This window comes from Aphidius gifuensis, linkage group LG1, assembly GCF_014905175.1.
Source record: "Aphidius gifuensis isolate YNYX2018 linkage group LG1, ASM1490517v1, whole genome shotgun sequence".
NCBI lineage: Eukaryota > Metazoa > Arthropoda > Insecta > Hymenoptera > Braconidae > Aphidius > Aphidius gifuensis.
The window spans coordinates 21,093,697-21,107,190 of record NC_057788.1 but is presented as its reverse complement, the minus strand read 5'-3'; the positions used below and the strand labels follow the sequence as shown (position 1 = coordinate 21,107,190).

Sequence of the window (13,494 nt, the reverse complement as noted above, 5' to 3'; positions counted from 1 at the left end):
CAATATTCATTTATTTATTTTTCCATATATACTCTTGTCATGATAATTTTTTTTAAACATTTTAAATAGTCATTGAATCATTATGTTTATATATGTTACTGTGCTTTTATAATTTTTATAATGATGAATTTTAATTTCAAATACCTCATGTGTCTTCAATATTAATATACACCCTGCAGGATGTTTATTTATTTTTTTTAATGGTAAAATTATTAACCATAATAAAAAATGTCCCTACTTGAAAAAAATATTCTCAAGTCAAAAGAAATATTATTACACAATAATTTAAAATTACAAAACAACAATATGATAATTATTTAAAAATTATTCCAAACAATAGACAACTACTAATTGTTTTTTATTGTTTAAAAATTGAAAAATTAAGATTATTAATATATTTAATGTTCCATAAATTGTATAACATTGCATGAATTCAATAATAAAAAAAAATAAAAAAGAAAATAGACCTCACACACTGTGATGTCTCAATTTGATATAAAAGTCATCATTATTAGTATTAAATAAAAAATAATTGATTTGACATTTTACAATATAAATTAGACAATATAATATAAATGTGTGCATTGATTCAAACAATCCAGAAAAATATTTCATCCTATAGAATGATTCAAATGAAAAAAAAAAAACTTGTGTTTACAATTTTTCTACCATGATATTTAAGTCGTGATACCATGAACTTTACATTACTAAAATCAAGTAAACTCCACATTTTAAATCAAGTTAACAACAATTACAAAATATCAACTATATAAATAGACACGATAAATATATAGCTTATAAAAAATCTAAGTCAATAATATTGTCCTGCCACAATGCAACAAGGATATTTGCCAAAGGTCTCACAGCATAAATGCCTTATTCATACATTGATTAATCTCAACCACCCCACTAGCTGGATAATTATGGTAATCATTCTTGTTAATTAATAGATACCTCCTCACTCGTATCGGCAAAAAAAGTCACACACAACAACAAAAACCACCACCACCACAACCACCACCACTATACGATTGGATTAATTGCGGATAAATATCAACAGCATGTAGAGTCACGCGAGGGTCATACAATCGCCACGTTGTCTTGCATAAATGTGTTTTAAATAGAATTGTGAATTATTACAAATGCCAAAGCATCAAAATTTTATTAAAAAATTAAAACTAATAAATCTATCTTAAATAATAAATATACAATGTTATTTAAAAATATAAAAAAATCAAGTTTTATCTCATTAAATATCACAGCCAATTGTATATATGTCAGATTTTTGATCTGATTAAAATAGATATCGGCATTCTTTTGATCGACTTAAATATAATCATATTGACATTAATAAATTTAAATATATATTTTATATTATTTATAATACATATTTTTTATTTAATTTTTATTTTTTAACATGTGAATTTAACATGTTGTAAGCAAGATCTAAACACTGAGGATAACACGAAGAGTATCTTGTGAATATTGTCGATAAATAAATATTTATAAGTACATTGAATATAAATTTTTTAAAAAGAAAAATATATATATATATATAATATATAAGGCAATTTGTTGGAAAGTTTATGGACAAGATTTGTTAATTTTTCTATTGGATATTTTCCTATCGTGTTGAAAATACCACCACAATGTCTTGTAAAGTTACAAGAGAGTGCAATAGAGACCATGATAATCATCTGTATCTCGTGGTCGGCCGGCGGGGCGGACAATTCGCAAGTTGCCAAAACGAAACTTTAGGTATGAGACGACGTGAAGCAGAACAGCGACGAGAAAACTCACGGGCGTTTGCGGTGCAAACTGGTGGAACTTGGAGCGACGCGTAGTGTTGACAGCCCTGCTTAGTTCGTCTCACTCACACAGATGAACATATGTTTGATAAAATTCGGTGTGTGATTGCAATATGACATTGAAAAATTACACATAATAATTGCACATAACCCACTGGAGTATTAAAAATTTTTCTATATAATTTTTTTATTTTTTTATTTGAGTTATTTTGTTTTTCTAATCATATATTTTTTAATAAATTCAAATATCTTTTTGTTCAAATATATATAATGACATAATTCGCATATACTAATCATTTTTTCTTTTTTTTAATTTTGTAATTTAAAAAAAAAAAAAAAAATTGTATTATTTGTGTTTCAGTTTGATGATCAGGGAAATTGTCATTTTATGAACAAACAAATTTCATTATGTTTGAGTATTTTAATTTTTATTTATTATATTTTTTGTGTGTGGTAATTTTAGATAATATTTAGTGGGTATTGTGATATTATTAGTCAGTTGAATTTGTGAGTTAATGTGTAGGTATTAATGGATAATGACAAGTAGCAGTGAAAGCGATGTATAAAATGAACACGCCCATCTGCGTAACTATTAAGAAAAATTCAGTTACGCAGACTAAAATTGTAAATTATTATTGCCCTACCTAATGTTGTTAATGTTGTTTAGTTTGCTACCAATCCTAGATGTCTTGATGATTATATTACAGTTGAGTTAAATAATATAAAAATAAAGATATATTTTTTTTTTTTGTTACCTAATATTTGAAAACAATGTTATTTTACTTGAAAATTATAAAAAAAAAAATTATGATGAAATTGACGGTTTACCAAGGTCTCGTATATTAGATAGTAGAAATTATTTTTTTCAAGGTGTCAAAATTAGAAAATAATCACAGGAATAAAGAAAAAAGAAAGATGAAATGTTATGACTTATGAAATATGTGAGATTTTTGAAACAAACAAAATTTATTATCTAATGACTTTATAATATCATATTTTTCCATCAAAAACTGTGTACTCAAATTAACACACTGACATTCAAGCCGAGTTATTGATTTTCAAAATTTATCAAAAATTTAATTCGTTAATTGTATTTATTTTTTAAACACCATTGCTTGGGATTATAATTTTTGTTTTTTGTATTTCAAAAATTTGTATTGTTTGTTTGAAAATATTAAGAGTAAAAAAGAAAAAAAAAAAAAAATAGCAACAGAAATTTTAATTGTAATGAATAAAAATTTATAAGACTTGGAGATTTTTTTTCATATGTTACATGTTAAAAAATTGTCAACTTCAACAAAAAATATTTGAACTTAAACGAGGATTAAAAAATTTGAAATTAATTTACATGCTAGATTTTCATTTCATTTAAAATTTAAAACTAAAATCAAAAAATTCAAATAGAAAAAAAGATAAACCATTCGTACACAAGCCTTAATAGGAAGCAAACTTTTGCATTAAAATAAACCGAGTGATTTCTTGCCAAACGCCTACAGTGCAAGTCATAATTAATTTTTAATAATTTATTGTTATGATATAAGCTAAATCAAGAAACAAATAAACGACTGAAATTAGATAAAGAAATATAAACTAGACAAAGTCATAAAAAGCAAAAAAATATTTTAACTAAAACTAGAATTAAAAAAACATGAAATTAATTTACCTGATAGATTTTTATTTCATTCAAAAAATAAACTGTATCAATGTGTTTTTTCCATATAATTAAACAATGTATAGAATGTAAATATTAAAACAATCATTGACTAAATATCCCAAGTGAGTTAATTAATGTGACGCACCTATGTTGCTTTCGAAATGCCACACCTCTACATGTAATATGCTTTTATTTTGTCTCTTGCAAAAAAAAAAAAAAAATTGAAATAACTAAACTATCATTAGATAATTTATCTCATCTCATCATGAAATTTAATCAACTTAATTAATCTGTTAAAACATATATTCATTATTATTTAATTTAAAAACATCTCACATGCTTGTCTTATATCATGTACATGTCATTTATGTGTCTGTCTAATTATTACAACATTTTATAATTTTGAGTGCAAATTTCATTCCACCTGAATTGCATTTATAACAGAAAACTTATAAAAAAATAATAATAGAAATTTGATACAGCAAATAAAATAAAACATCAAGCAAAAAAAAGGGATGAGAATATTAAAAATAAAATTTAAAATAATAATAATAAAACCATTTAATTCCACGGTTTAATTAATTTACCCAGTGGCCTCGAAATAAAATTGTCTTGCGCACACACCGTGTACTGTGAGGGCACCTCATTTTCGTTTTTTATTTATATATTTTTTTTTACTTTACATTTTGTCTTGAAGAATCTATATACCTTTTTTAATCTGTCTCACATTCTCTTTTTTTTTTTTAATCTCATGTCATTGCTATCATTATTTTCTCTACAAATAAAATCCAGAAAATTCCACAAAGCCCAACTTGAATACAACAACTTTTTGTCCTTACAAGTGTTGTTGACGTACCGACCAAATATTTATTTCGTTTAGCTATTAAATTCGATTTTTTTTTTATTTTTAAATACCTTTAAAATATTATTTTGGTCATTTCTCTAAAACAATTTCATTTAGACAAAAAAAAAATTGATTTTTTTCAACGAAAAATTTTATAACATATTCCAACAAAATATACGATGATTAAAAAATAAATTTTTACATTTTTACAGTTGTAATTTATTTGAAATAAAATTTATCAAATTTATAAATAATTTATAATACCATAAAAAAGATAATTCATAATTTTATGCTTGAAATTTTTTTCATAATTTTATTAAGATATTTTTAAAGAATTATTTTATCGAAAGTAATAAAAAATTTTTTAAATCTTACACGAGTATTTTGTGGATAATTAGAAGATAATATTAAAACAACGTGATTTAAAATTTGCATTAATATAAATCATTACATGTCATTTAAAAAAAATAATATATTTTTATAATTTTAATAAAATTGAGGATAGCTATAAAATATTGAATTTATATATATAGTTTTTGGTTACATATCATACGAGTTGATGGAAAACTTTAGTTACTATCAGAGCATAATAATTTAAGTGTAAAAATTATGATATGCATGCCCGGATTTGTTTTATCATAGAACAACAATGAATATTTATTCCAATCGCTTATATGCTCCGTAAATTTTATAAGATAATTTTACGTGTTTTCAATTTCCCATGACGTTTTATAATCCTTTGTTACAGATAAGCTTCCAACAGTTATTCTACTCTAAAAATATTATTTTCTATTACAAAATTAAAATGTACTTTACCACCCTTTAATTTTCTCCCAACAAACATACACGAATTTATATTTACTCAATCGACTAATACACAAAAAAAAAAAATCATATATAACGAAAAATTTTCAATACTCCGGTGGGTTATGTGCAATTATTAATTAGTGTAATTTTTTTTTTTTTCAAATGAACCGTCGTTGTTTAGTCACAACACTACGAAATTTTATCATAACATATGTTCATCTGTATGAGTGAGACGAACTAAGCAGGGCTGCAACACTGCGCGTCGAATCTCCACAAAACATGATTTTGTTGGGTTCCAATGTAAATCGGGAAAAAAACAGCCACATCAAATTTTTCTATTAGAATTCTAATAACTCCGTGAGTTTTAAAGTTATCGTTTTCAAAATAGCGGCGATTTAAAGATCAAAATAAAAGGAAACTTTTAATTAGTCGGTGCAAATCGATCACGCTTACAGATAAAAAGTTATTTAATATTTTAAAAAAAAAGAAAAAATGGTTTTTAACATTTTTGGCACTGGCAACTTTAATAATTATTTGAGAAAAAATCGAAAATATACAAATTAAAGAGATTGAAAATACGCTTCTTTTGGTCCTAGCACGAAGTGTCTCTGACAATTACTTTGGAAATGAGAGCGTTTTTTAATTTTCGGTAGACAAATCCAATACGTAGGTGACGCGAGGCGTCCCACCTACGTAAAAACTGAAATTTACATTTTCTTTTAGTTGCAAAATCAATTTATTAATTAACAAAAAAAAAGTGAAGTTAATTTCATTAATGACCACTAAAAATGTCAAGTCACTATTGTAATTTTAAACATTGTAATTAATCAAAGTTTAAAAAAAAAAAATCCTCAATAATTGTAAATTTACAAAAAGAAAATTTAAATAAATTAATTTTCAATATATTCAATATACCATTAGTATATATAATAATTAAAATTAACCTTGAAATTCAATGACAAATTAAACATACATTTATGTTTTTGTTTAATTTTATATTGTTATATGGAAATTAAAAAAAAATTAAAAAAACAATCAAGAACAATGATGCATTTGTGGATGAGGCATTTGCGGCACGTTAATTAGCAACTTGCTCGCCTTCGCGGCAAGATAAGCAAACTATTAATCGACATAGTGCTTGTTTCAAAGAGTCATCGTACTCCAAAGAGTAAACGGTCTTGGTATGTATAGGAAATGCACGAGGTCGTTTGACACTACGACAAGATTATAACGGTTATTTCCGGCTATAAATGTTTTTTATATATTTTTTTTTAAATATTTTTATTTGTTTATATTTTTTATATTCAACTTTGTTTGACACTACTTGTTATCCTTTCCATAAAACAATAACCATCAATTTAAATTAAAAAAGGACTCGTTTGAAATATAGATTGTTTCTTTTTTTTTTTTTTCTATTTAAATGTGTAATGAAAAATAATAATTATATTGAGGGTATAAATTACAAGTCAGATGGTTTATATGGTAAATTATAATTGAGTGTATTATAATGAAAAATATAATTAAAGTCTTTTAATAAATTCAATTATAAAAAAAAATTAATAGAAGGTAAAACGAATGGAGTTGAAGTCTGTAACGAAAGGGCTTAGGGGTGTGCAAAATATTTATAGATCTTTATGAATTTACTGGTCTCTATGCCGCACTTATAGTTATCGTCTTTTTTGATCTTAATATGTCAGTGCACATTTATACAGCTATACATAAATATTGCAACACACATATCCCTTAATTCACCTTGTGTATATAATTCACCGACTTTCCATTTCATTTAAAATGTACATGAAAATATTATACACTGTTGATTTCGAGGTGAGATGATATTAGAATAATTAATTTCATTGAATTTTTTAAAATTTATTTAATGGATATTTTAATTGATAAACAATGAGTAGTGGATTTTTTAATTTATAAATAATTTTTAGGATAAAAAACAATCACAAGTTCATCGTTTGTTTGCGAACATTGTTGACTCATAAAGTTTATTTAAAAAAAATAAAAATAAAAGTCGCGTTGAGGTCAAGTTTATATATGATCACAGGTCGTTCGCATTGAATTTATTATTTTTATATTTATATCTTTTTGTTTGAAAAAAAAAATCATGCGAAGGATTACATAATTCCCGGAAATTCATGACATGAATTTTAATTTTCAAAACATATTACAACATGACCTGAGTGTTTTAAAGTTTTATAATTTTACCGTTGGTTTTTTTTTTATCTGCTATTTTTTATGTTATTTGTTTTTTTTTTTTATTTTTTATATTTGAAGTTGTTTAACAAAGCGTTTAAGAATTTAGAAAATAAACACACGTTAAATATCAACTAACAAAAAAACAAAATAAATTAAATAATCAAATCTTGATATAAAAATAAAATCATATATATTTTTTGTATTTTTATTTTTCAATTTAAATATTCATATTATGAGCTAAATAAGACAGGAAGCAATTTTACGTGCATGCAAAGCTTCAAAGTAAAAAAACAAAAATATATTTAGCTGTGTACATAAAAGCGCATGATATAAAGTAACCCGGATGCCCGAAAAAAATAAGCCTATAAAAGCTTGTTTACTTTTTGTGATGTAAAAAAAACTGAGTGAAAAAAAAAAAATTGTGTCAAACGGTGATCAAATATTTACTGAGTTCAGTCATAACCGATAATACAAGCTGCTGATGGATATTGCCTTCGTATTCACAGCTTCATTTATACACTGGCGTATCATCCCCACCCAACCACCCATCGCCAAACAGAAAAAAAAAATATAATTATAAAAATAAACCGAAAAACGGAACATTGACAATAAAAAAATAACAATAAAATAAAGTCACACACGAAAATATGTTGATTTAAAAATTTTCGTTTCCTCGAATATTGAGTTGTATCACTTTTTTTTTATTATTATTTTTATGACACTTTAAATAACATTCACATGTGCAAAAAAATATTCCGTCAAGTATATTAACATGTGCTACTGACCTATAAAAAATACTTTGAAGAAAATTAATTTTTTTTTTTAATGGAAAGTATAGAAATTGAATATTATCAATACAACGGTGAGTTGTTGTTGTGTTTGATTTTTATCAGGTTTTATTCATTTTTGATATAATGAAAATTTTATTATTTTTTTTACAGTCTACGTTGATTCAAGTTATTTTTAATTTAAAAAATTACCAAGTAAAAATTAAATTAAAATTTGTAAATAAATAATAATTAAATAAATAAATTTATAATTAAATAAATAGAGACATAAAAAAATTAAAAATATAGTTAACGTATTAATTAAAAAAGAAAAAAAAATTCTACTAAAAAAATTGACGAAAAGTTGACAAGTAGTAAAATCCACAATTCCGTATGTGGTCAGACACGCCAAAAAAAAAAAACAAAAAAAAAATGACAAGTAAAATTTTTTTATTTTTTGTTTTACAAATTACAGAAAAAAAAAAAAATCCACAAGAAAAATAACTGCATGCATATTAGAGTTAATAAAAATAACATAATTAATTTTGATTAATTAATCAATAAATATAAATAAATTTATATTTTTATTATTTTTCCAATTTGTATAGAAAATTAAATAATCCAACTTTTAAAAGCACAAAATCATTAGTAATTTTTCGTCCTTCTTATCTCAATATATTCATCATCATATTTTACTAATTAATCAATGAATATAAATAAACTTGCATTTAATAATATGATCAATACTGCAGTTGGAAAAAAATAAAAATAGTAAATCTTATATATATTTGCTTGTGTATTACTCAATTGAGATAATGATTTCTTGCAAAAGATTTTCGTGATGTGTCATACAAAAAATAAAAAAGGTAATGAAGTACTTTTTGCTACTGTTGATTTCAAGACAGTTTATATATATATACATATATATATATTATAACGTGTTGAATTGAATGTGGAACGAATTGCCCTACACTCTGGTATCTTTATGACTCGACGAATGCAAGCTCTATCAACTCAAACGATCTTAATGTGTCAGCATAGTCCTATACACTTCTTGATCCATTGCGATATTATTATCTCCATTTGTTTAAATTACTTTCATTTTTAATATTGATGACTTTGATTAATATATATATGCACTATCTTTATTTTATTTATATTAAAATTAATTTTATTTATTACTATATATGAACACCAATTTATATACAAAATTATTTTTAATAAATTCTCAAATTAATCAAAATAAGGAAGTCATAAAAATACCATAAAAAATTATTAACTTAAATAAAAAATTTTTTTTTAAGTCCCACTGATTTTTATATATATGATGCTGTTAACTGGAGTCCAAAAATTTCCGGTTTCACGAGTGTCCAGGTCAGTTTCTCGAGGCCAAAGTCAAAGGCAAACAGATTAAATAATCCTATTATCTCAATTTTTTAATTTTTTTTTTACCTCATATTTTTTTTTGATTCATCATCTTATTTTTATTAAATCCCATTTCTCATTAAAATATTTATTTATATCATAAGGAAATATTTTTCGAATCAAAGTTTCCGTAAACTCCAACACCAGACTACTCCCCAATTTCGTGAACTTTTTGATGATAATTTAAACTTGTTTTATTTTTTTTTATCATGTCTAATATAATACTGAACTAATTCTGTCAAAATTATGACTCGAAAGTTTATTAAAAGCAAAAAAAAATATGTTAATTTAGCAAAAAACAATAACAACGAAATTAAAAAATAAAAAAAACATGCGAATACTATGCATGCATGGAAAGTTGAGGAAATTAAAGAGTGACAACTGTGCCATGACATACTTTTTTGGATCATTAGTTGTATAAAATGCTAAAAGAAAAGGTATGATAAAATAAAAAATATATAAATTCATGGATCAAATGATGAATAAATTGATGAAAATAATAATTATATACTGAATGAAATTGAAATAAAAAAATTGTAAAATATAATTGTAAGCATTGTCATTTGCATAGAAATAATAAATAAAAAAAAATAAAATAATAACTTCAAGTTCAAGAGAGAATCGCACTTTCAGACATGGCTCATCAAGCAAACGGCTAATTTACAACAATAATATTCTCTAACGGTTTTCTATTCACTTTGTCCCACTGACCTCGTAGGCTTGATGAATCAACACCTTCATGTGTCTTTATTTAATTTTATTTATTCTTTTTATAATTTGCCTCACGGGGTTTTTATAAATTATTAATAAAATTACGCAATTTATATATGAAAATGAATATAATATATATTCGAGGTCAATAAAAATTGTATTTTTTTCCTTTTAAATTATCAAAGCAATAAAAAAATGAAATATTATTATTTTTTTTTTGTTTTTCAATTATTTTTTACAATTGAATATCATTTTAATTTATGATTTTTTTGTTTGGGTATTTTAAGTTCAAGATCGGACATATATTTTTAAGACTTTTTCAACGGTAAATACGCAATCGAAATTATTATGGGTGACTGTCGAAATATTTACGATTATATTGAAGGTAGCGAAAAAAATATTTAATGAAAAAAAAAAAAAAAATAGGTGATAAAGAATATAATAATAAAGAAATAAGAATAAAAAAAAAAAAAAAAAAAATTAGCGGTTTCGTTGACTCAACCCAACGAACTTGGCCGCAAAGCCTACATTACTCTTCTCTCAATCGAACGGTCATCTCTCGCTTTGTGGAGATCATTTCAACCCAATCGTCGTCGACCGGTTTTTTTCCATTTTTTTTTTTATGTTTATTTTTTTAATTATTTATTTGAGTTTATTTTTTTTTACTCTGAGAAATTTACTCAGAAGGCACTTAATTGCCAGATTTATTTAACGAAAAAAAAAAAAAATTTTCTCGTGTTGCAATAGTAAATATTTGATGGAGAAAAAAATTTATATAATGACTAAATAACAATGTGAAAAAATATCATAGACACGAATTTTCTGGTTAAATCATTTTCAAATAAAATATTCTGGTTAATAATTTTACTAAAAAAAAAAACCCTGTAGTGTACAATTAAAAATTGATTTCAAAATATGAAATTAATTTTTAACGCTTTTTAATCTAATCACATGATACAAATTTATCAAAAAAACATCCTGTAGCTTGTATTAATATAAAAAAAAACATGAGATAATTAAAATTTATCATTATAAAAATTATAAAAGTATAGCAACATGCAGTAAACATAATGATTCAATGACTATTTAAAATGTTTAAAAAAAATTATCATGACAAGAGTAGGTATATATGAAAAAAAAAAAATAAATAAATATTGCATTTAATAATTTATTGATTTTTTTAAATTTACTATTATCATACATGTTGGATAAATTGAAAATTAATAAATTTAAAAATAAATTAATTAATCATCGTATTGTAATGACTCAATGTTATTATTATTTCAAATTTAATTTTTTTAATATTTACCTTTAAAATATTCTATGAAATGTTTGCTTTTTTTTATTTTATTTTCTTGAATTTATTATTATATATTATTGTCAAGATAATTATTAAACATTTTCGGATAAATAATATGTAATTTATTTCTTTTTCACTTGCTAGTGAAGATATTTTTATTGTGCCATATTTTCTACTAGGTTTTTTTTTTTGAATATTCTTGTGCTATAGAAACTCTTGTTCAATATATCGGGACTAAAAAAATAGAAAACGATATTTAAAATACCCGACAATGAATGAGAAAATAAAAAGATTTTCTTTTATAAATAATAATATGAATAAGCAAATTGCGATTGCATCGATTAGACACATCGAGTAATAAGAAGAATAATCGTTATCAGTATCTTTAATCATAACTCACACTTTGTTCAAGCCTCGAAACGTCATCATGTCAGACTGAGGTGTTGCTAGAAAAATGATGAATCGTTGAAATAGTAATGGCAACGACTCAACAATTTTATATATTGGATCTATATGACCTTCGATCTTTAACTCACCTGAAAATATACAAAATAAAAAAAAACCATATTTATTAATGCGTAAAGACACTAAATCCATCATCGATTTATAATAATACTTAACAATTTATTTCTCATAATAATTTTTCTTTTATATATTCACAGTCATCATCAATGATAATAACGGAATAAAAATAAATAAATTAACCATTGATTGTGTGAATACTTTTTATCAATTATAAAAAAAGCATCGACTCTTTTTTAATTTATTCAAATTCAAATATGTATAAATATAAAATATCATAGCCATAATAATATAATATGCAAATCAAGAAATAAAAAAAAAATACTTCAAGAAAATCATATGATGATAATAAAAAATAAACACAAGTATAATTTAAACAAAAAAAAATAATTGTAAATTACATTGGTCCAGTAATAATAATAAAAAAAAATAAAATAGAGTCTAGTTAGTTCACTAGATAATATTTTCATGATATTTCAAATATATTTGTATATTTAACAACTGTATATCAAAGTCTACATATAAATTTTTTAATATTATTATTTAAATTATTATTTTCTTAAAAAAATAAATAAATAAAAATTGTAATGTGTGGACACGCCTGTTGCACGCACGAATAAAATGATTGAAGGCACTATCATTTATTCACTAATACAACATACACATGGCCATTGACACAAGTTTAAATATATTTATACGCATATAAACAACAAGACACATATATGAGCATAGACATACAGTATATGGTATACGATAAAAAAATCAACAAAAAATAGAAAAAAAGTTAAATAAATAAATAAAAAATTTAAGAAACAAAAAATAAAAAATGATAAATAAATTGTTGTAAGTAATCAAGAAGGGATAGAATACCTGATATGGAAAAGTAAGGTCAGGATGTGTATGTGTGTGTGTGTATGCAGGGTTTACTGAATCTACTTGCTAGGGGACGATGCGATCAACGACTGACCATGGAATGCCATTACCACTTTGAGAAAACTTTGACTGTTATCTGCCATACGTAAAAAAATAAATTTAAAAAAAAAATCATAAATAAATTATCTATATTTCTTTTTTTAGTTTTTTAAAATATAATTTTTCATTTAAATGTTGATCGAAATTTTTGTTGTTAAAGTTAATAAGCTAAAGCGAGCTAAAGCAAGCTAAAGTGTCATTTTGTGAATTTTTTATTTTTATAAATGATCAAATACACACAATGTATGTTTGAAAATTTATTTATCTATTTTATTTATAGATTCAAAATCTATTATTAGACTGTCTTAGCTTATTAATTTTTATTTTTGAAAATAAAACAAATTAAGGCTTAAAAAAGAAACAATTATCAACAAGTACTTGTGCTGTTTGAAATTAATTTTTATATTGTTCGAAAATAGTAAAAAATATACTCAAAAAAATGAAAACAAACATGGCAAAAATAAATTTGGAGATTA

General features: G+C 23.5%; 1 protein-coding gene across 2 annotated transcripts in view; it reads right to left on the bottom strand.

Annotated features, from left to right (window-relative positions):
- LOC122851549 (rho GTPase-activating protein gacU) overlaps window positions 1-13,494 on the bottom strand; it is a 114,998-nt gene that overhangs the window by 94,354 nt on the left and 7,150 nt on the right. Inside the window, exon 2 of one of the 2 annotated variants that reach the window (XM_044150859.1) lies at window positions 11,925-11,970. The exons of the other annotated variant lie outside the window; for it this stretch is intronic. The gene's annotated coding sequence lies outside the window, so the exon portion shown is untranslated. The remainder of the gene's footprint in view (window positions 1-11,924; window positions 11,971-13,494) is intronic. 2 annotated transcript variants of the gene reach the window in all.